General features: G+C 42.4%; 1 protein-coding gene across 2 annotated transcripts in view; it reads right to left on the reverse strand.

The window, feature by feature from the left end:
* Positions 1-19,292, reverse strand: part of CWC27 (CWC27 spliceosome associated cyclophilin) — a 183,479-nt gene that overhangs the window by 62,701 nt on the left and 101,486 nt on the right. The gene's annotated exons all lie outside the window — the stretch shown is intronic.

The raw sequence follows: 19,292 nt of genomic DNA on the forward strand, positions 1-19,292 counted from the left end.
ACAGGAGCAGGAAGGACGCGGCTTAAATGATTAACATGCACCATGCCAAAGTTATTGAGGCACAGTGCCAACACAAGTAAACATTCTGCCAATATGTAAAGAAATAAAATTCAAGCAGTAAACTGGCATTCATCTGGAGCTATAAATGCCAACTCATACTTCCAAAAGGGATTTCCTTTAGGAGTTAAAGCACCTCATAATAATTTGATTGATAACATATACATATATACAGATACAGGACCTGCCATACTCCTATCACTCCCTGTTGATATATGACACACCTGCAGAGTATTGATGTTTATGGGTGGCATCTGATAACATAGCAGGGTGGCTCAGTGGTTTATGCTGCTGCCACGCATCTTTGGGGGTGCTAAGTGTCAATCTATGACCAGGCCGACATCTGTATTAAAGGAAGACTCTGGTGACAAATCATTCTCCAATGTAATTTTGATGTCTGATGTTACTGCTCTCTCGTGAGTTTCTGCATGATAAAATATTAGGCAGAATGTGACTGGAGCATTAATAGGATCAATACAGGAATGTATTGGGTGAGAACTGCATCACTGAAAATCCTCTAAACTGATTACTGTACGGAAAGAAAGATGTTGCAAAACTACAACTCCCAGCATGCCCGGACAGCCACTGCCTGTGACATGCATGCATGCTGCTGCACAGTCCTTAGCCTCTCCGGTGAGGCAAACCTGCATTGGCAGATATCCAGTATACTGTTCTCCATGATTTATATATAACTTATGCCACTGACCACCTTTTCCTATATGATCCCTTAAAGGGGTACACCGCCCCTAGACATCTTATCCCCCTATTCAAAGGATGCGGCACCCTAGACATCCGATGCACGGATGACTGGCGATGCGGAGCGGAGGCTTGTGAGGTCAAAGCCACGCCCCCTCAATGCAAGTCTATTGGAGGGGGCGTGACGTCCGTCATGCCCCCTCCCATAGACTTGCATTGAGGGGGTGTGGCCGTGACATCACGAGCCTTCAGCGCTGCACACGACGCTCTAAAGGCGGGTTACAGGAGGGAGATCGTGGGGTTCCCAGCGGCAGGACCCCGCGATCAAACAACTTCTCCCCTATCTTTTGGATAGGGGATATGATGTCTAGGGGCGGAGTACCCATTTAAAGCGTTACTGTCATTTTAAAACGTGTCTCACAGACAATGCAATGATCTAGCTGGGAGAAGTGCTCGGCGCTCAGTCCATCTGACTGCAGATGTCAGGCTCCAAAGACTTAAAATGAAGCCAGTCTCCTGCAGTCAGAGGACAGGGAGTGCTGCAGCATGCTTCTTCTGGCTCAATCTTGAGCCCCAACTGTCAAAAACATGACAGTAAAAGGGAACCTGTCATCAGCATCACCAAAATGTGTAGTGCGTCTACTGATGACACATTCCCTTCAACAAGTCATTATGGGACATGTAGTTACGAGAGTTACTGAAGAGAATTCTATAGTCAACCCCAAGGATAGAAGCAGAACTTCTAAAATGCAAGCTGCATAATACACTGTCGCTACAATTGGTACAGGTTGGCATAATTTCATATTTCTGGTGATATCTATGGTCACCAAGACAAGCAAAAAGTTTTATGTAATAAGTTTTGATCATTGGGGAAAGGGGGGGGGGGGGCTTAGACCCCCCAGTTACTGCTAAAATAAAGAGGCAGAGAAGCTCGGCTGAGTGGTTCCATCACTTTGGCGATCAGTGGGAGTCTTGGCATGAAACCCTCAAGTATCAAACTTCTGATATATCCCAATTATTATTAAATAACTAAACAACCATGAGTAAGGTAAAGGGAAACCTGGGCACTGCTGGTGTATTCTGAATGGAGGGTCACTTAGAAGCGATAAATGGAAATACGGGGTGTAACGGGGGAGCAGAGATGGCTAAGCAAAGTCCAAATATAAAACCAGTCCATAGAAAAGAAAAGGCCAGTGCACTCACCCGATCAGCGGAACTTCTTTATTTCATGGTACAGCAACGTACATACTGAAACTGGTTCTGGATAAAAATCCCCGTGCAGACAGTGCAGAGCAGTATGTAGGCAGGGACGTTCACCGGAGCACAACGGTGCCGTTTTCCGCCAATGGGCGTTTCTTCAGGCGCACAATGTATGGTATTGGAAGATCCGATGTAATATGAAAGGACAACATTCTTAACCAATGGAGTCTGTCAGTACTCATTGGAAAATACATTTGGCATAGCCACTATGGCCCTAGTATGAGCAGACATGATATACGGTAGTCTTAAAATTAGTTTAAGAATTTAAAGAAGTATAATTTGGTAAATAACAAGCTAGGGATATTTTCCTATACCATTTATGTGCATCGTAAATCAAAAATGCATGATAAACACTGTTTATTTTTGGGTAAAATAGGTTTCCATATGTAAAGGTTATTTCAGTATCTGCTTGAGTAATAAAGAGATTGAACAAGGAATTTTCTTGCTAGTCTGCAGAAACATTCAGCCACATTATATTTAACTTTAAGACAGCCCAGCAACTCCCCTCCAATTTGACATAAAAACAAATCAGGGGCTAATAATATTTTGAAAGGTATTAAAATATGCTCTTCAAAGTTATTTCACCATGAAAACCTCATGTTTTTGCTATATTTTGATTGTAATGTGGTTGTAGTTTTTACTTTGGTACTGTTTATACATGGAACGATATGTCATGTATATATACAAAATACATAGATGTCATCTCACCAAGATATTGCCACGTATGGGCAAGAAAGGAGTGCAGTAGTGATCTCACCCACTCCCTCTATCCCTGCCCACTTGCCTATCTGCCCTAAATAGCGGATCGATAACCACAGTGACAGTCCCTCCCTAAATATGTGATGGAAGTCACTGTCAACAAAATAAACTACAATACAGACACAGGTCAGGAAACAGTAAGGGAGCACACAGACTAACAGAAATAATATCTAAACAAACACACACACAATAAGTCACAGTCCACTAGCCGAGTCAATACCAGGATTTACCACAAGTGTCAAGTCGCAAAAACAGGAGAAAGGTCAGAATGCCAAGCTAATAAGCCAGAAATGCCAGAAGATCAGGAATAGAAGAAACAACACTAGCTACTAGAGAAAACTCTTTTGCAGGCAAAACCTGGATGAAAACTGCAGGTTTAAATAGGGAGTACACAGGTGAAAGCTAACGAGGTCAGCTGACCAGCCCAGAGAGCTAGGTGTAACCACAGTAACCAGAATAAACAAACAGATTAATCCTTCAGGTTCTTACAGAGATTACCAGAAAACATGAATGACTTATTACCAAAAGATTACCAGAAAACATACATGACATCTCACCAGGAAGATGTTATCAGGAACCTCTTAATGAGAGGTATGCATGTTTCCTGGTAATCTCTTGGCATTATGTTATGTATGTTTCCTGGTAATCTCTCAGTGAGAGGTCCTTTATTTTTTCTGTTAATCCCTTGGGAGATGTCATGTACATTTTCCTGGTGAGAGGTCATGTGTGTTTCCTTGTAATCTCTATGGGAAAGTTAATGTGTGCTTTCTGGTTATCTCTTCAAGAGATTTCAAGCATGTTACTGGTAATCTCTTCAAGAAAGGTAATGTTCTTAGCTTCCTAATGGTGAGATGTCATGTTTGTTACCCGGTAACCACTTGGGAGATGGTTTCTGGTAATCTATAATTTTGGTGAGCTGTAATTTGGTGAGCTGGTAATTTTCTGGTGAGCTGTCATGTGCATGTTCTGATCCTCTCTTGGCATTATGTCATGTATGTTTTTTGGTAATCTTTCAGTGAGATGTCATGTATTTTTCCTAGTAACCTCCTGCTGAGAGGTCATGTGTGGTTTCTGGTAATCTCTTGATAAAATGTCATGTATGTTTCCTGATAAAACATATGTTTTTTTGTAATCTACTGGTGAGATATTATGTAAGTTTCCTAGTAAGCTTCTGGTGAGATGTCATGTATGTTTTTAATAATCTCTGGTAAAATGTCATGTATGTTTTCTGGTAATCATCGGTGAGATGCCATCTATGTTTCTTGTGATCTCTTGGTGAGATGTCGTGTGTTTCCTGGTAATCTCTTTTGGAAAGTTCATGTGTGCTTTCTGGTCATCTCTTCGAGAGATGTCAAGCGTGTTTACTGGTAATCTCTTCGGGAAAGGTAATGTAAGCTTCCTTGTTTTCTCATGGCGAGATGTCATGTATGTTTCCCGGTAATCCCTTAGGAGATGTTGTGTATGTTTCCTGGCAATCTCTTGCCAAGATGCTGTGCATGATTCCTGGTAGTCTCTTCGGGAAAGTTCATGTGTGTTTACTAGTTATCTCTTGGAGAGATGTCGAGCATTTTTGCTGGTAATCTCTTTGGGAAAAATCAGGTGTGTTTCCTGGTACTCTCCAGTAAGATATCATGAAGGTTTATGAGTACAAAGACTTATTTTTTCCAGGTTCTCATAGCATGATCATCTGTAAAACTCCCAGTCTAATAAGGGCCTCCTGGTTGTCACTTTCTTTTTAACACGTGAAAGTAAAAAGAAAGTGAACTGAGCAAAACTAGAAACAAATTTTCATCAAAGTATCACCTAGAAAATAGTCTGCTTGCCAGATGTTTAAAAAGGTCAAGAAGGATTTTAGGTTTCTGGATAACCAAACAAGGTTGTGTGAAGTCTTTGGCTCATTTCAACCGCAATAAAAAATGATTTACCAATCATTAGGTCCCCACTGGAAAATAGGACAATAAAAAGAAATGAAATCTTAATTTTTTTAATTCTATGGATGATTTTTCATTTGAATCTAAAAATCTTAAAAAAAAAAAAAAAAAAAAAGTGTTCAGTGTGACTTCCAGTGGTCAGATGCCGCAGTGCCATACATTCGGTGACATTTTTCAGAGAGGCAATTTTTTATTTTTTTTTGTTTCCCACCATTTACATCACCATAATGTATTAACTGTATTGCCATGGCTTATGTGGTTAGTAGGATTTTAAAGTCTGTGTTATTTACTGTTTTGTGATTAAGTTTAATTCATAAAATGTTTGTTATTTTTTTGAAATTTTTACTTTACTAGAGAGTAATTTAAAACAAAAAAAAGAAAAAACTGTACCCTTGTTCATGATATTTAGAGATTCTCTGGTGTCTGGTATTGTTGCCAAGGGACTGGCGCAAGGCAAATGTGGTGCCAATCTTCAAGAAGGGCTCTAGCTCTTCCCCAGGAAATTATAGACCGGTAAGTTTAACGTGCATTGTGGGTAAATTGTTTGAAGGACTTATAAGGGACTACATACAGGAATACATAGGGGATAATTGTATTATAAGTGATAGCCAGCATGGGTTTACTAAGGATAGAAGTTGTCAAACCAATCTAATTTGCTTTTATGAAGAGGCGAGTAGAAGCCTTAGTGTTTCTGGATTTTGCTAAAGCGTTTGATACTGTCTCTCAGACGTCTGACAGGTAAGTTAAGGTCTTTGGGTTTGGAAATTTTAGTTTGTAACTGGATTGAACACTGGCTCATGGATGGTACCCAGAGAGTGGTGGTCAATGATTCGTACTCTGATTGGTCCCCGGTTATTAGTGGTGTGCCCCAAGGTTCAGTACTGGGACCGCTGTTTAATTTATTTATCAATGATATAGAGGATGGTATTCAGAGCTCTGTTTCTATCTTTGCAGATGAGACCAAGCTTTGTAGCACCGCACAGTGTATAGAGGATGTGCATAAGTTACAGGATGACTTGGATAGACTAAGTGTCTGGGCATCCACTTGGCAAATGAGGTTCAATGTGGATAAATGTAAAGTTATGCATCTGGGTACTAATAATCTGCATGCATCATATGTCTAGGGGGTGTTAAACTGGCAGAGTCACTGGTAGAGAAGGATATGGGTGTACTTGTAGATCATAGACTACAGAATAGCATGCAATGTCAGGCTGCTGCTTCCAAGGCCAGCAGGATATTGTCATGTATCAAAAGAGGCATGGACCCGAGGGACAGGGACATAATACTCCCCCTTTATAAAGCATTGGTACGGCCTCACCTGGAATATGCTGTTCAGTTTTGGTCACCAGTCCATAAAAGGGACACTGTGTTGCTGGAAAGGGTGCAGAGATGCGCGACTAAACTAATAGGGGGCATGGAACATCTTAGCTATGAGGAGCGATTAAAGGAGTTACAATTGTTTAGTCTTGAGAAGAGACGTTTAAGGGGGGATATGATAAACGTATATAAATATATTAATGGCCCCATACAAAACATATGGAGAAAAACTGTTCCAGGTTAATCCCCCTCAAAGAACAAGGGGGCACTCCCTCCGTTTGGAGAAGAAAAGTTTTAGTCTCAAGGGGCGACACACCTTCTTTACCATAAGAACTGTGAATTTATGGAACAGTCTACCTCAGGAACTAGTCACAGCAGGAACGATTAATATATTTAAAACAGGGTTAGATACATTCCTGGAACAAGATAACATTAATGCTTATGCAAAAATATAAAATCCCATCCCTTCCCCCAATATCCCACCACACCCCTACCCTTCAATTCCCTGGTTGAACTTGATGGAGGTATGTCTTTTTTCGACCATACTAACTATGTAACTCCCCAAAAAAACACCTCGGAGACCCCCATCAATTAGCAGAACAATCTGAGACACCCTCAGTCTCAAAGCAATCTCTGTCTTGCAGCCCCTTTATAAGTCTATAGGCCGTCCAGAGAAGTTGGACCCAGACCAATCAAAACTTTTGACATTCTACGACATGTCAAAAAGTTTTATGACAGATACACTTTAAAAAAAAAACTTCAGTTTCATCAGATGACCGTTTTTCCTTATTTGTATTTAAATGTCCTGAAATATCTCTCTATATACAGCCACTAGCATAAAGGAGTAAATGGAATGAAGCTTTATATAAATGTAGTGATGATATTTGTAAGTGATTACAATAGAATAGAGTGAAAGGATACGTTTATTGGGGCAAACTGTACAACTAAAATGAGGTTCTAGTACAGTTTTTGGCCACCTCTAGCCTGGATATATGATGAGATACGGTTGTGCGTGGTGGCATACAGGTTCCATATTGCATCCTGCAGCAAATTTATCCACATATGCTGCAGCTGGGCCTGTAGATCTTGTACATTCATAGGTTGCCAAAGCTGGCTCACCATAAATACTTGATTGGTGATAAAACTGGGGACCAGGCAGGCCAAGGAAGTGTTGCAATCTGGCAGAGTCATTCCTAAAAAAACCTTCCTGTGTGTGTGTGTGTGGGGGGGTGAAACGACGACGACACAAGATGAGAGTTGCCACTGTGTAAGCCTAAAAAATGTAGGAGATAAGGGGAGTAGAGATGATACTTTTATTGGCGGAGAAGATATAGATTGCAATAGATTGCAAACTTTTAAGACCCCTGTGTGTGGGCAAGTATTATTCTGCAGAAAAATGCCAGCTGGTAGCCATACGAAGCAACACATAGCCACAGGATATCCTGCAGATATCACCAAACAGTTCGTGTCGCTCCTAACACTACTAAGGGTGACCGGTATGCAGAGTCTTTTAGGGGGCTGTTATAAGTGACGTCATCGCACTCGCTGCACAGGACGTCGGCGTCCCTGCGCGGCGCTTTCAATTACATCACGCACTTCGTGCACCTCTGCCGGGAAGTCCCTGCAGGCAGATGTAAGTAGCAGTTTAGTGAGGGGGAAAGACTGGCTGCCCCGTTATATGTGCACCGGGTCCCATGTAGCAGTGTTTGCTGAAGTGTGTGAAGTCTTCCAGCATTTAGCCCTGCTTGCCGGAAGCAGGGCTAAATGCCTGAAGAAATCACCTGCCCGGCGCCTGGAACCGCATGTCCCGGGCGTTGCACGATACAAATTCCAGATCCCTGGTGCGGGCCGCAAAATTTTGTTCGGGAGTTCGAGACACCTAATATAGAGGGAGAGACCCAACCCTATAAAATTAACCAATTTTAATTGCCAGTTTAAATATTTAATTTATTTATTAGAATGTCCCTGTGGACTCTGATATATAGGCTGTACCATTAATCAGATTAGACAAAGACTCAATAAACACCCATCAAATATTAATAACAGGTATGAGTTGCATAGTGCCTCTAGGCAATTTTCCAGGTGCCATGGGGGCAACCAAAATCAATTAAAAATTACCCCTATAGATTCCATTACATATGGAAACTACACCCGATTATGCCACAGAGAGTTGTACTGGATCTTCCGATTAAACACTTCAACTCCATATGGCCTCAATGGGTCCTTGGAGTCTGTGTTTTATCATTTCCAGTACATCTTAGATTGTTATAATATAAATTATTTTTATTCATATTTATATAATTATTGTAAAAAAAAAATTATAATTTTTTCACAATTTTACATGAATATATACATATATATTTATTCCTAATTATGATTATTATAGTGTAATTTGTAATGACACATTGCTCCTACTATTCAAAGGGTGAAGAATTGAGACTTTGGATATATAAATATCCGTCATACATATATTTGTGTCACATATATGCAATTTTTTGAATCTCTCTCTATATATAGGCATTAGGTCTATTTATGATAATATACCACAGAACTTTGTGGAACGCAAAAATATAGTCCAAAGATTAATTGATTTCCTATTTTGGGAATTATACATGGTGAAACGCATGTGCGTTCCAGCTATCGGAAGTGACATGCACAGTTCCGGAGACTGCTAGCACAGAATAAGAGAACCTTGGGTTCCATACTGGGGGAAGGGATCAGTGATACGCTTATGCGTTCCAACTGCAAAAAGAGATGTCATGGTCCTCACGTGTCGGAGCACCGGAAGCTGGGACTGACGATGTTACCAATACGTGTTAGAAGACCTTATGAAGACCAGCTGAACGGACATGACGTCACTATCTGAGCACCGGAGGTGTCTCCACCGGCGAGGGCAACACCCAGATGAGCACATGGAATATGTTTACACCTGCCCCAAACAAGTGCAGGAATAAGGGAAAGGAGGAGCCATTAGTCAGAAAGTATAAATGTGCTGTATAATGTTTATTTTAACTAAGCCTGAGAAGGGGGAAGTTTGCCATATCCCCAGAAACGCATTGCTATTGTCTCTCTCTCTTTTATGTTATGTATTTTATACAATAAATTTTATGGTTATACATCGGGTCTGGACGCTCATGTGGATCCGAGGACGCCAGTGTGTGGATTACGTGATTGCTGAACAGGAGGGGGGCACTGGAAATCAAGTATAGTCTCCCCCAAAGTGGAGTGAGTTCTGATAAATTACTTTTCCCCTTTATACTTAATTTTAACCACTGCTTCTGAGCGTGGGTTGTTTATTGTTTTCCTTGCATGGTGATTTTGAGCCTGGATCCATCGTTGTGAAGGTTCTGGGGATGTATCGCGCTCTCCACCTCCCCTTATAGGAAAGTGGGTATTGGAAGTAGATGGTTACAGATCTATTGCCTAACTGGAGGAAGGTGTAGTGCAGTCTGGAAAACCCGGACCACCCTCCACATACACCAGGTGAGTTAATCGGGGGCCGACCCCACCTCCTGACAACTACTTTTTTTGGATGAGCGCTGCCTGCTGTTTTTGGTGATTTCTGTGTTTCTAAAACTGCTTCAAACCACAGACCTTATCGCCTGGATGACCTAATACATTATGGACCCTACGAGTGCACTGGAGGATGCTCTAGTTCTCTAGTCTGAAGGACAAAGATAAGATTGAGCGGGAAAGATTTTATAAACAGGGCACTAACCCAAAAGTCATTGCAGCATTGTCCACACCACTAGATATTGTAATTCAGACTAGAAGTGAACATTTAGAAAACCCAGCATAACTTTGAGAGTGGTCCTCTATTATCCTTACAAACTTTAAGACACACTTTTAGGTCAACTAGCTTCCTATGAAATTGGCCCTAGAGTGTGTGTCTGAGACAAGGAAATTAGATTGTGAACCCCAAGGGGGACAGCAACCCATGTGAGTGATTACAATCGGTGTACAGCACAAAAAAACGTGCACGTCCTTAACACATGACAGATGTCAGAGGATCCAGATGTCACATAGTTACCTGGAAAATGAAATCCTGTATTCATTATTATAAGACATCTGGTAAGCAGATAACTTGTACTAGGCAAAATAGTGATACAAGTCTTCAGCTTTGAACTGTTAACTCTCTTGTTTCTTTTATTTGTGGTGCAGACTGTGCCACCCCCGGGAGATACAAAATGTATTAATAATCAATTGCATTGAACTGACAGGTGCACATGATGGGAACATTAAAGAGGTTGTCTCATGGGAGACAGATTCCATAGTGCTAGCATATGACTAATGGCTAATCAGTACAGGTCCAATTGTTGTTGCCCCTCTTCCCCCCCCCCCCCCCCCCCCCAGTGCCAGATCAAATGGTTTCCAGCGCTAGTAATGCACTGTGCCAATTTGTCACACGTCAGGTCAGATTTATCCTGGTTGGCTATTAGTTATAATGGGACCACCACACCACCTCAGGGCAGGAGATAGAGTAGTGTGGTACTTCCCGCATCTGCCACTTTCCTCCATAGTTCCTTGCCAGTTAGAGCTTGATGGCAAATCTTAATGTACCATCAACATGTCTCTTGTGATAACACTTTCATTGTATTCACTTACAGGGTACAGAGGTCTTTGTGAACTTTGTGGTCAGTAAAGGGACTCCTGGGATAAAGCAATGAGACAGTTTAATCCTTACAATGCAAAGAGATCTTCTACAACTTTCCCTACTGTTCTCGGGGATTGGTCTTTCCTTACTGGCCTTACATATAATCCATGTTAGTTCCAAGGGTAACTTAAAGGGGTATTCCAGGCAAAAACTTTTTTTTTTTATATATCAACTGGCTCCGGAAAGTTAAACAGATTTGTAAATTACTTCCATTAAAAAATCTTAATCCTTCCAATAGTTATTAGCTTCTGAAGTTTTCTGTCTAACTGCTCAATGATGATGTCACGTCACGGGATGGGAGACTATCCCTTGCATGATGGGAGAATATCCACATAGGAGCTGGACAGCTCCCGGGACGTGAGTCATCAGAAAGCAGTTAGACAGAAAACAGCAACTCAACTTCAGAAGATAATAACTATAGGAAGGATTAAGATTTTTTAATAGAAGTAATTCACAAATCTGTTTAACTTCCCGGAGCAAGTTTTTGCCTGGAATACCCCTTTAATAACTTTATACCCCTAGGGGTAACTGTAATTGTTGAAAATGGTTATGTAGAGAAGATGCAATTTTTCTTGTATTTTCTTGCATTTCTGATTGTGAAGGGGCTCAGTCTTAATACTTACTGGGCAGCATGGTGGCTCAGGGGTTAGCACTGTTGCCTTGCAGCGCAAGGTTCAAATCCCACCAAGGACAACATCTGCAACGTGTTTGTATGTTCTCCCTGTGTGTGCATGGGTTTCCTCCCAAACTCCAAAACATACTCACAAGGACTAATTTGAGTGTACAGCACTGTGGAATCTGTGTGTGCTATATAAATAAAGCATTATAAGAAAAATATTATTAAGTTCTGCTAGAAAGATGACGACCACTAGATTTGTGACGAAAGACTATACTGTTCTCGTGTAAAGCCCCTTTGCTGTCTGCATCCAGCCATGGTGCACAACATTAAAATCTATGCATACAGCACTGATAATTTGGAGCAGAATGTATTGCTACAAGACACACAGTATATTTTTCCCATTATAAAACTTCAAAGAACTTTGTGTAGCCAAGGGCTTAAAATATGACTGGAGTCTGAAATTCTAGTGTGTTACAAAGCATGCTATCAGGATTAACATTACTGTCCTGCACATTATTCAAGCCGATACAACATCAAATTACAGAATACAGTGGCAGAATAATTAAAGACCAACGTATCATTGTTCAAAGGCTGCGACAAGACGCACTATTATCTGAGTTATGTGCTGACAAACATTGAGCGCCCAGTGGCTAATCCATGTAACAAAAAACATATTTTACTACTTACGGCTTATTTACAGTGCATTAGAAAAGATACATATAAGGACGGTGAGAAAGAGAGGATTTGGCCAGGGACTCCACAACAACACAGTTGCCCACCATCTGCAAGTAAAAACAAGCCTATTCCACAAGTCGCTGACAATTTGATTGTTTCCCTATGGGATAGTTTTCTTATTACTTAATGCTAAATGTGGGTGATGGAGTATAAAGGCCCCTATACACAGTAGATAAAAAAGCCAACCAAACCTGCTGATTTTGGGGACCCAGCGAACTAGCAAAATGTGTAAGGATGCCTTTTCACTACCTGAGATTTTGTACTCAGGAGGATAAGCAGCCAACAGAGTTATCAGCAGAGGCTTACCACTCCTCTCTCCATTAAAGGAAAACGGTTAACCTGTTCACCTAAACTAAACCCAATACACCGGATTATAGTGCAGGTGAACAGGGGACCGATGTGGGGTCTATGACTAAGATACCTACCTTCAGTCCGGCACCCTGTCCCTCTGAAGATCCGCTTCTATCTTCGCTGAATTGCGCACTGGAGGCAGGCCCGCTGGGTGAATTTGAATAATTATGGCTGCAGGTCATGTGAGCGCTCAGTATGCACAAGAACTCACGTGACCATCGGCCATGAATATTTAAATTCCAAATGAAGGCTCAGTCAAGATGAGTGCTCATGTGTATAGGGGGATTGAGAGGGACAGCTAACAGCCAAATGCTATAGCTAGGGTATCGGTACCTTTAGCCCTATACAAAATTAACCAGCATAGCATTTGCATTTTATTTCTAAGGCTTTGTGATCAGGCAACAATGTAGCAAGGATCTGAACCTTTTTTAAAACATATAATTGCAGTTTAGGAAACTATGATGAATGTACATAATTTCTTATTGAATAAAAAAAAAGAAAAAAAATTTGGTTGCTCAGGTCCAACATAAGAATACTGTCAATACTAATCAGCTTCCTGTGATTAAAGCTTAGGGAGTGTGGGAAGCCTATGATAGCTCAAATATCAAATTTTCCAGTTTTGGACATACAGGAGAACGCCACCTAAAAACTTTTAGTAGAATTTCTAATATCTGATGTTGAAAATGGAAAGTGACTTAGGCAAAGCTTACAACAGAGCGGGCTGATGTCTATAGGCCCATTAACACTACATATGTTAAGATCAAAATTCCACTCAGATATTCCGCTGCAGTAGTCTCCCAGTGGGATTCTTGTACCATTCACACTGGACGTTCCACAGTAAGAATTCTGGATTTCCCCACAAGAATTAACATTTTACTTCCATAGTGTGAATGGGCTCTACGGCTGGGTTAAAATTCCACTTGAAAATTATGATGCAGCAGAAATCTGCGTAGAACAAATAGCTTCAGTTTATGGGGATGGCAAGAGATTCCATAATGTGAACCCGGCCTAAGGCTTTATGTATTCTGCTACTCAGACTACAAGGTCTTATGGGTAGCTTCCACTATGAGTGAAGAGCACTGACCTATACCTGCTTGTTATGTGTTGCCTTGGTGAGAATACTTTCTAATATGGCATGCATGGGAATCTGTGAGGCCCACAGATTATATAAATATAACAGTTTGCTTGAGGCCTGTGGTTGAAAAAGCTGGAAAGGGAGAAAGCTGGAAACTAGAATTACAGCTTTCTATTGTAATGTGGACATTTCCTATAAAATCCAAAATGCTAAACAAATAGAATAAAAATAAATTAATAAATAAAAATTGCAGATTGGTGTCCCCTCGGACTCAAGAAACTGGAAAAAACATTAATAAATAATGGAAAATATCTTAACTTGAATGCAAATAAGGTATAACACAACAAGGATCGAGAGGCATGAAACCACAGCAATAAATAAATAAGAAGAATCATTTAGGCAGAACGGTTTTTGAATGACCGCCTCAAATGTGGAACCAGTCAGCCTGACAAATGATAAGAAATCTTATCTAACAGGTTGTGCGTTTTGGCATTATTCTGCATTCTAGGCTCCAGTATAGTTCATTTCAAGTACTTACAAGTCACAGTCACGTTATGAACAAGGCTATTGCCCACATCCTTTTTTTTATTTATTTTTTAACATTTTCTTGGTATCAGTGTTTGAAAGCCAGTAACTGGGCATATTATGCACGCACAAAAGTCTATATATATATATATATATATATATATATATATATATATATATATACACATATACACAAGTTATGAAAAAATGTAATGAAAAATTGCTTCTGTTCAGCAGCAGCCCAGTAGATTACCATACAAACTCCATATAGGATTCATCTAGGTTTTCTGCTTAAGGCATTCAATTGTTCCCTTTTTTAGGTCTTCGAATATCAGTCTACATAATTTATAATGCAGTTTAGACTTTCAATCAATATTAGGGTTGGCAGATGCAGGCGGGTGTTAATAAAGGGGACATGGGCTCAACTTATCTTGGCTTTTGCTGTGCTGGGGAACACCCCCTAGACTCTTGACCCTCATTTATTAACAAAAAAGTGAGGTTGGGGGGGGGGGGGGGTCCTGGCACTGTGGCAAATATTGGCTCTGAAGCAGGTGCTAAATAGTCTAGGTATGCCCCTGCTAGTCCTGTCATATACAGTAAATATATTCATAGACCCCGACTTCCTGATGGAGGTCAAAAGTGTGCAATTTTGGATTCCATGCAATTGGTATATATTGGTGTTTGCTATATAGGTTAGCAAAGGAGAGTGCAGTAAACAGTACTAAAATAAAAAAGCATACCACATGGTTGTAAAACCTGCTGTGCCACTTACCAGTGTGGCTTTGGAATCTAAATATTTCCCTGGATTTCACCCATTATCCTGCTCCAGGATGCGGAAGCTGGTCTTAGCTGCAGGGGAACACCAGGTCGCTACTGTAAGAGTGGTCTTGATAAGTGGCAGCTGGCCGAACAGCCAAGCACCAGGGACACAGGCAGGTGAGAGTGGGCTGACACTGGCAATGGGAGATCACAACAGACTGAGTAAGACACAGCAGAACTGGACAGGTGCTTAGCAGAGCTGGTGCTGTTAAGACAACAGACCTGAATAGCTCAGGTGCAGCTGGATAGAACAAGCTTTCTGAGAGAGGCATAGTCAAACAGTCCAAAGTCAAACACTGGAGAGGTTAAAGGGGTTATCCAGGAAAAAACTTTTTTCTAAATATAAACTGGTTCCAGAAAGTTAAACAGATTTGTAAATTACTTCTATTAAAAAATCTTAATCTTTTCAGTAATTATGAGCTGCTGAAGTTGAGTTGTTCTTTTCTGTCTAAGTGCTCTCTGATGACACGTGTCTCGGGAGCTGTCCAGAGTAGAAGCAAATCCCCATAGCACACTTCTACTCTGTGCAGTTCCAGAGACAAGCAGAGATGTCAGCAGAGAGCACAGAAAAGAACTCGACTTCAGCAGCTGATAATTATTGGAAGGATAAAGATTTTTTAATAGAAGTAATTTACAAATCTGTTTAACTTTCTGGAGCCAGTTGATCTAAAAAAAAAAAAAAAGTTTTTTTCTGGAATACCACTTTAACCTCTTAAGGACCCAGGGTGCACCTGTACGCCCTGAGTCCGCTCCCGATCTATAACGCGGGCCAACGCGGGTCATATCGGGTCGGGCCCGGCCTCTAACAACGGCCGGGACCCGTGGCTAATAGCGCGTGGCATTGATCGCGCTGCCGCGCGGTATTAACCCACAATTGAAAGTGAAACCATGCTGGTTAGCTCAGGGAGCTGTTCGGGATAGTCGCGGTGAAATCACGGCATCCCGAACAGCTTACAGGACAGGTGGAGGGTCCCTACCAGCCTCCTCGCGGTCCGATCGCCGAATGACTGCTTAATGCCTGAGATCCAGGCATGAGCAGTCAAGCAGCAGAATCATTGATCATTGGTTTCTTATGAGAAACCATTGATCAATGTGAAAGATCAGTGTGTACAGTGTTATAGGTCCCTATGGGAGCTATAACACTGCAAAAAAAAGTGGAAAAAAAAAGTGAATAAAGATCATTTAACCCCTCCCCTATTAAAAGTTTGAATCACCCCCCTTTTCCCATAAAAAAAAAAAAGTGTAAATAAAAATAAACATATGTGGTATCGCGGCGTGCAGAAATGTCCGAATTATAAAAAATATATCATTAATTAAACCGCACGGTCAATGGCGTGCGCGCAAAAAAATTCCAAAGTCCAAAATAGTGCATTTTTGGTCACTTTTTATATCATGAAAAAAACGATCAATAAGTCCTATCAATGCAAAAATGGTACCGCTAAAAACTTCAGATCACGGCGCAAAAAATGAGCTCTCATACCGCCCCATATGCAGAAAAATAAAAAAAAGTTATAGGGGTCAGAAGATGACAATTTTAAACATATACATTTTCCTGCATGTAGTTTTGATTTTTTTCCAGAAGTACGACAAAATCAAACCTATATACCGTATTTATCGGCGTATAACACGCACTTTTTAGGCTAAAATTTTTAGCCTAAAGTCTGTGTGCGTATTATACGCCGATACACCCCCAGGAAAGGCAGGGGGAGAGAGGCCGTCGCTGCCCACTTCTCTCCCCCTGCCTTTCCTGGGGTCTAGAGCGCTGCTGTCGGCCCTTTTCACCCCCTGGTTATCGGCGCCGCTGCCCGTTCTGTCCCCCTGACTATCGGTGCCGGCGCCGATAGCCAGGGAGAGAGAAGCGGCGCCGACAGCCAGGGGGAGCAATGGGTGCCGCTGCCCCGTTGCCTCCCCCCATCCCCGGTGGCATAATTACCTGAGTCGGGTCCGCGCTGCTCCAGGCCTCCGTCGTGCGTCCCCGGCGTCATTGCCATGCGCTGAACGGCGCGGCGCATGACGTCAGAGCGCCGTGCATAGCAAAGACGCTGGGGACGCACGACGGAGGCCTGGAGCAGCGCAGACCCGACTAAGGTAATTATGCCACCGGGGATGGGGGAAATGGGGCAGCGGCGCCGGCAATGGGTGCCGCTGCCCCTTCTCTCCCCCTGGCTGTCGGCGCCGCTTCTCTCCCCCTGGCTATCGGCGCCGGCACAAATAGTCAGGGGGACAAAACGGGCAGCGGCGCCGATAACCAGGGGGTGAAAAGGGCCGACAGCAGCGCTCTAGACCCCAGGAGAGGCAGGGGGAGAGAAGCGGGCAGCGATGGCCTCTCTCCCCCTGCCTTTCCTGGGGGTATTTCGGGGTATACACGCACACACACGCACCCTCATTTTATCATGGATATTTGGGTAAAAAACTTTTTTTACCCAAATATCCTTGGTAAAATGAGGGTGCGTGTTATAGGCCGGTGCGTGGTATACCCCGATAAATACGGTAAGTAGGGTATCATTTTAACCGTATGGACCTACAGAATAAAAAGAAGGTGTCATTTTTACCGAAAAATGTACTGCGCAGAAACGAAAGCCCCCAAAAGTTACAAAATGGCGTTTTTTCCCCCTATTTTGTCTCACATTGATTTTTTTTCCGTTTCGCCGTAGAATTTTGGGTAAAATGACTAACATCATTACAAAGTAGAATTGGTGGTGCAAAAAATAAGCCATCATATGGATTTTTAGGTGAAAGATTGAAAGAGTTAGGATTTTTTAAAGGTAAGGAGGAAAAAACAAAAATGCAAAAACGGAAAAACCCCGGGTCCTTAAAGGGGTAGTCCAGTGGTGAAAAACGTATCCCCTATCCTAAGGATAGGGGATAAGTTTGAGATCGTGGGGGGTCCGACCGCTGGGGCCCCCTGCGATCTCTCTATACGGGGGCCAGGCTCTCCGGCCAGATAGCGGGTGTCGACCCCCGCACGAAGCGGCGGCAGACGCCCCCCTCAATACATCACTATGGCAGAGCCGGAGATTGCCGAAGGCAGCGCTTCAGCTCTGCCATAGAGTTGTATTGAGGAAGCGTTTCGGCCGCCGCTTCGTGCGGAGGTCGACACGCCCCCTTCCCGCGGGCTGTCGGGGCTACATACAGGAGATCGCAGAGGGCCCCAGCGGTCGGACCCCCCGCGATCTCAAACTCATCCCCTATCCTTAGGATAGGGGATAAGTTGTTCACCACTGGGTCACCACTGGACTACTCCTTTAAGAGGTTAAACAGGTGTAAAAGGGTCATTTGGAGACTATCTCAGGAACAGAAGCTGGTACAGGAAACTGGTACACAGGAACAATACAAGATGGAACCTTCGCTGTAGTAAACCTACAATACTGCTCAGGCACCACAGAAAGGGAGGAGTGCTCTCTTATATGTGGTGCCTGGCAGGGATTGGAGGGGGATCCAATAGGGAGCCCTATAAGGCTCAGCCAGTGTTCACGCGTGGCCTCTAGAGGCCACAGGGGAAACTGCAGCACTGGCTGAAGCAGCAGGAGAGAATTCAGAGGAAGAAGACCAGGGTGCACAGCAGAGACATGGCACATAGCATGTCGCCTGTTGCAGGTATGAGCCAGTATGCTGCTGCTTGACAATCAGCAGTGTTACAATGCTAAAGGTACTTTTTACATGGGTACCTACATATGATGAATGCTCCATACACTGCAGGTATACATTGAGGAATACTCTGGATGTATAGCTCGGACACTATGAAAAAGACTGAAAATAACATAAGGCTGAAGAATAGGAAGAAGTTTTAACTAGCAGCTATGATTCTGTTTGATAGCCCCTGACAAAATTCATGTCTCATCCTGTTACTGTGGTGGATGCAAATCACAACTCCACATGTTGTGGCAAAAGGTACAGAAATATAGATTCATTACAAACACGTTTCCTTGCCAGTAAGGAATAATTCTTCCAGTGTGTGTTATCTCAATTATCAAGGCTTAAGGCTGCCTCCAACAACTGCGGATCACTCACTTCATCCCAGCATGTTCTTTTCTTCACCTACATTTTCCAGATAAACACTAAAGCAGTGGTCTTCAACCTGTGGACCTCCAGATGTTGCAAAACTATAACTCCCAGCATGCCCGGACAGCCAACGCATGCTGGGAGTTGTAGTTTTGCAACATCTGGAGGTCCGCAGGTTGAAGACCACTGCACTAAAGCATACCAATACGTGGTGTATTGGTATGCTTTAGTGCAGTGGTCTTCAACCTGCGGACCTCCAGATGTTGCAAAACTACAACTCCCAGCATGCCCGGACAGCCAACGGCTGTCCGGGCATGCTGGGAGTTGTAGTTTTTGCAACATCTGGAGGTCCACAGGTTGAAGACCACTGCTTTAGTGTTTATCTTTACACTCTAATATACTATATGAAGAGAACCATTATAATAATAATAATAATAATAATAATAATTAAACCCTAAAGGATGCAGCCAATTTAGGCTGTAAGGGCAAAGG

This window comes from Hyla sarda, chromosome 1, assembly GCF_029499605.1.
Source record: "Hyla sarda isolate aHylSar1 chromosome 1, aHylSar1.hap1, whole genome shotgun sequence".
Lineage (NCBI taxonomy): Eukaryota > Metazoa > Chordata > Amphibia > Anura > Hylidae > Hyla > Hyla sarda.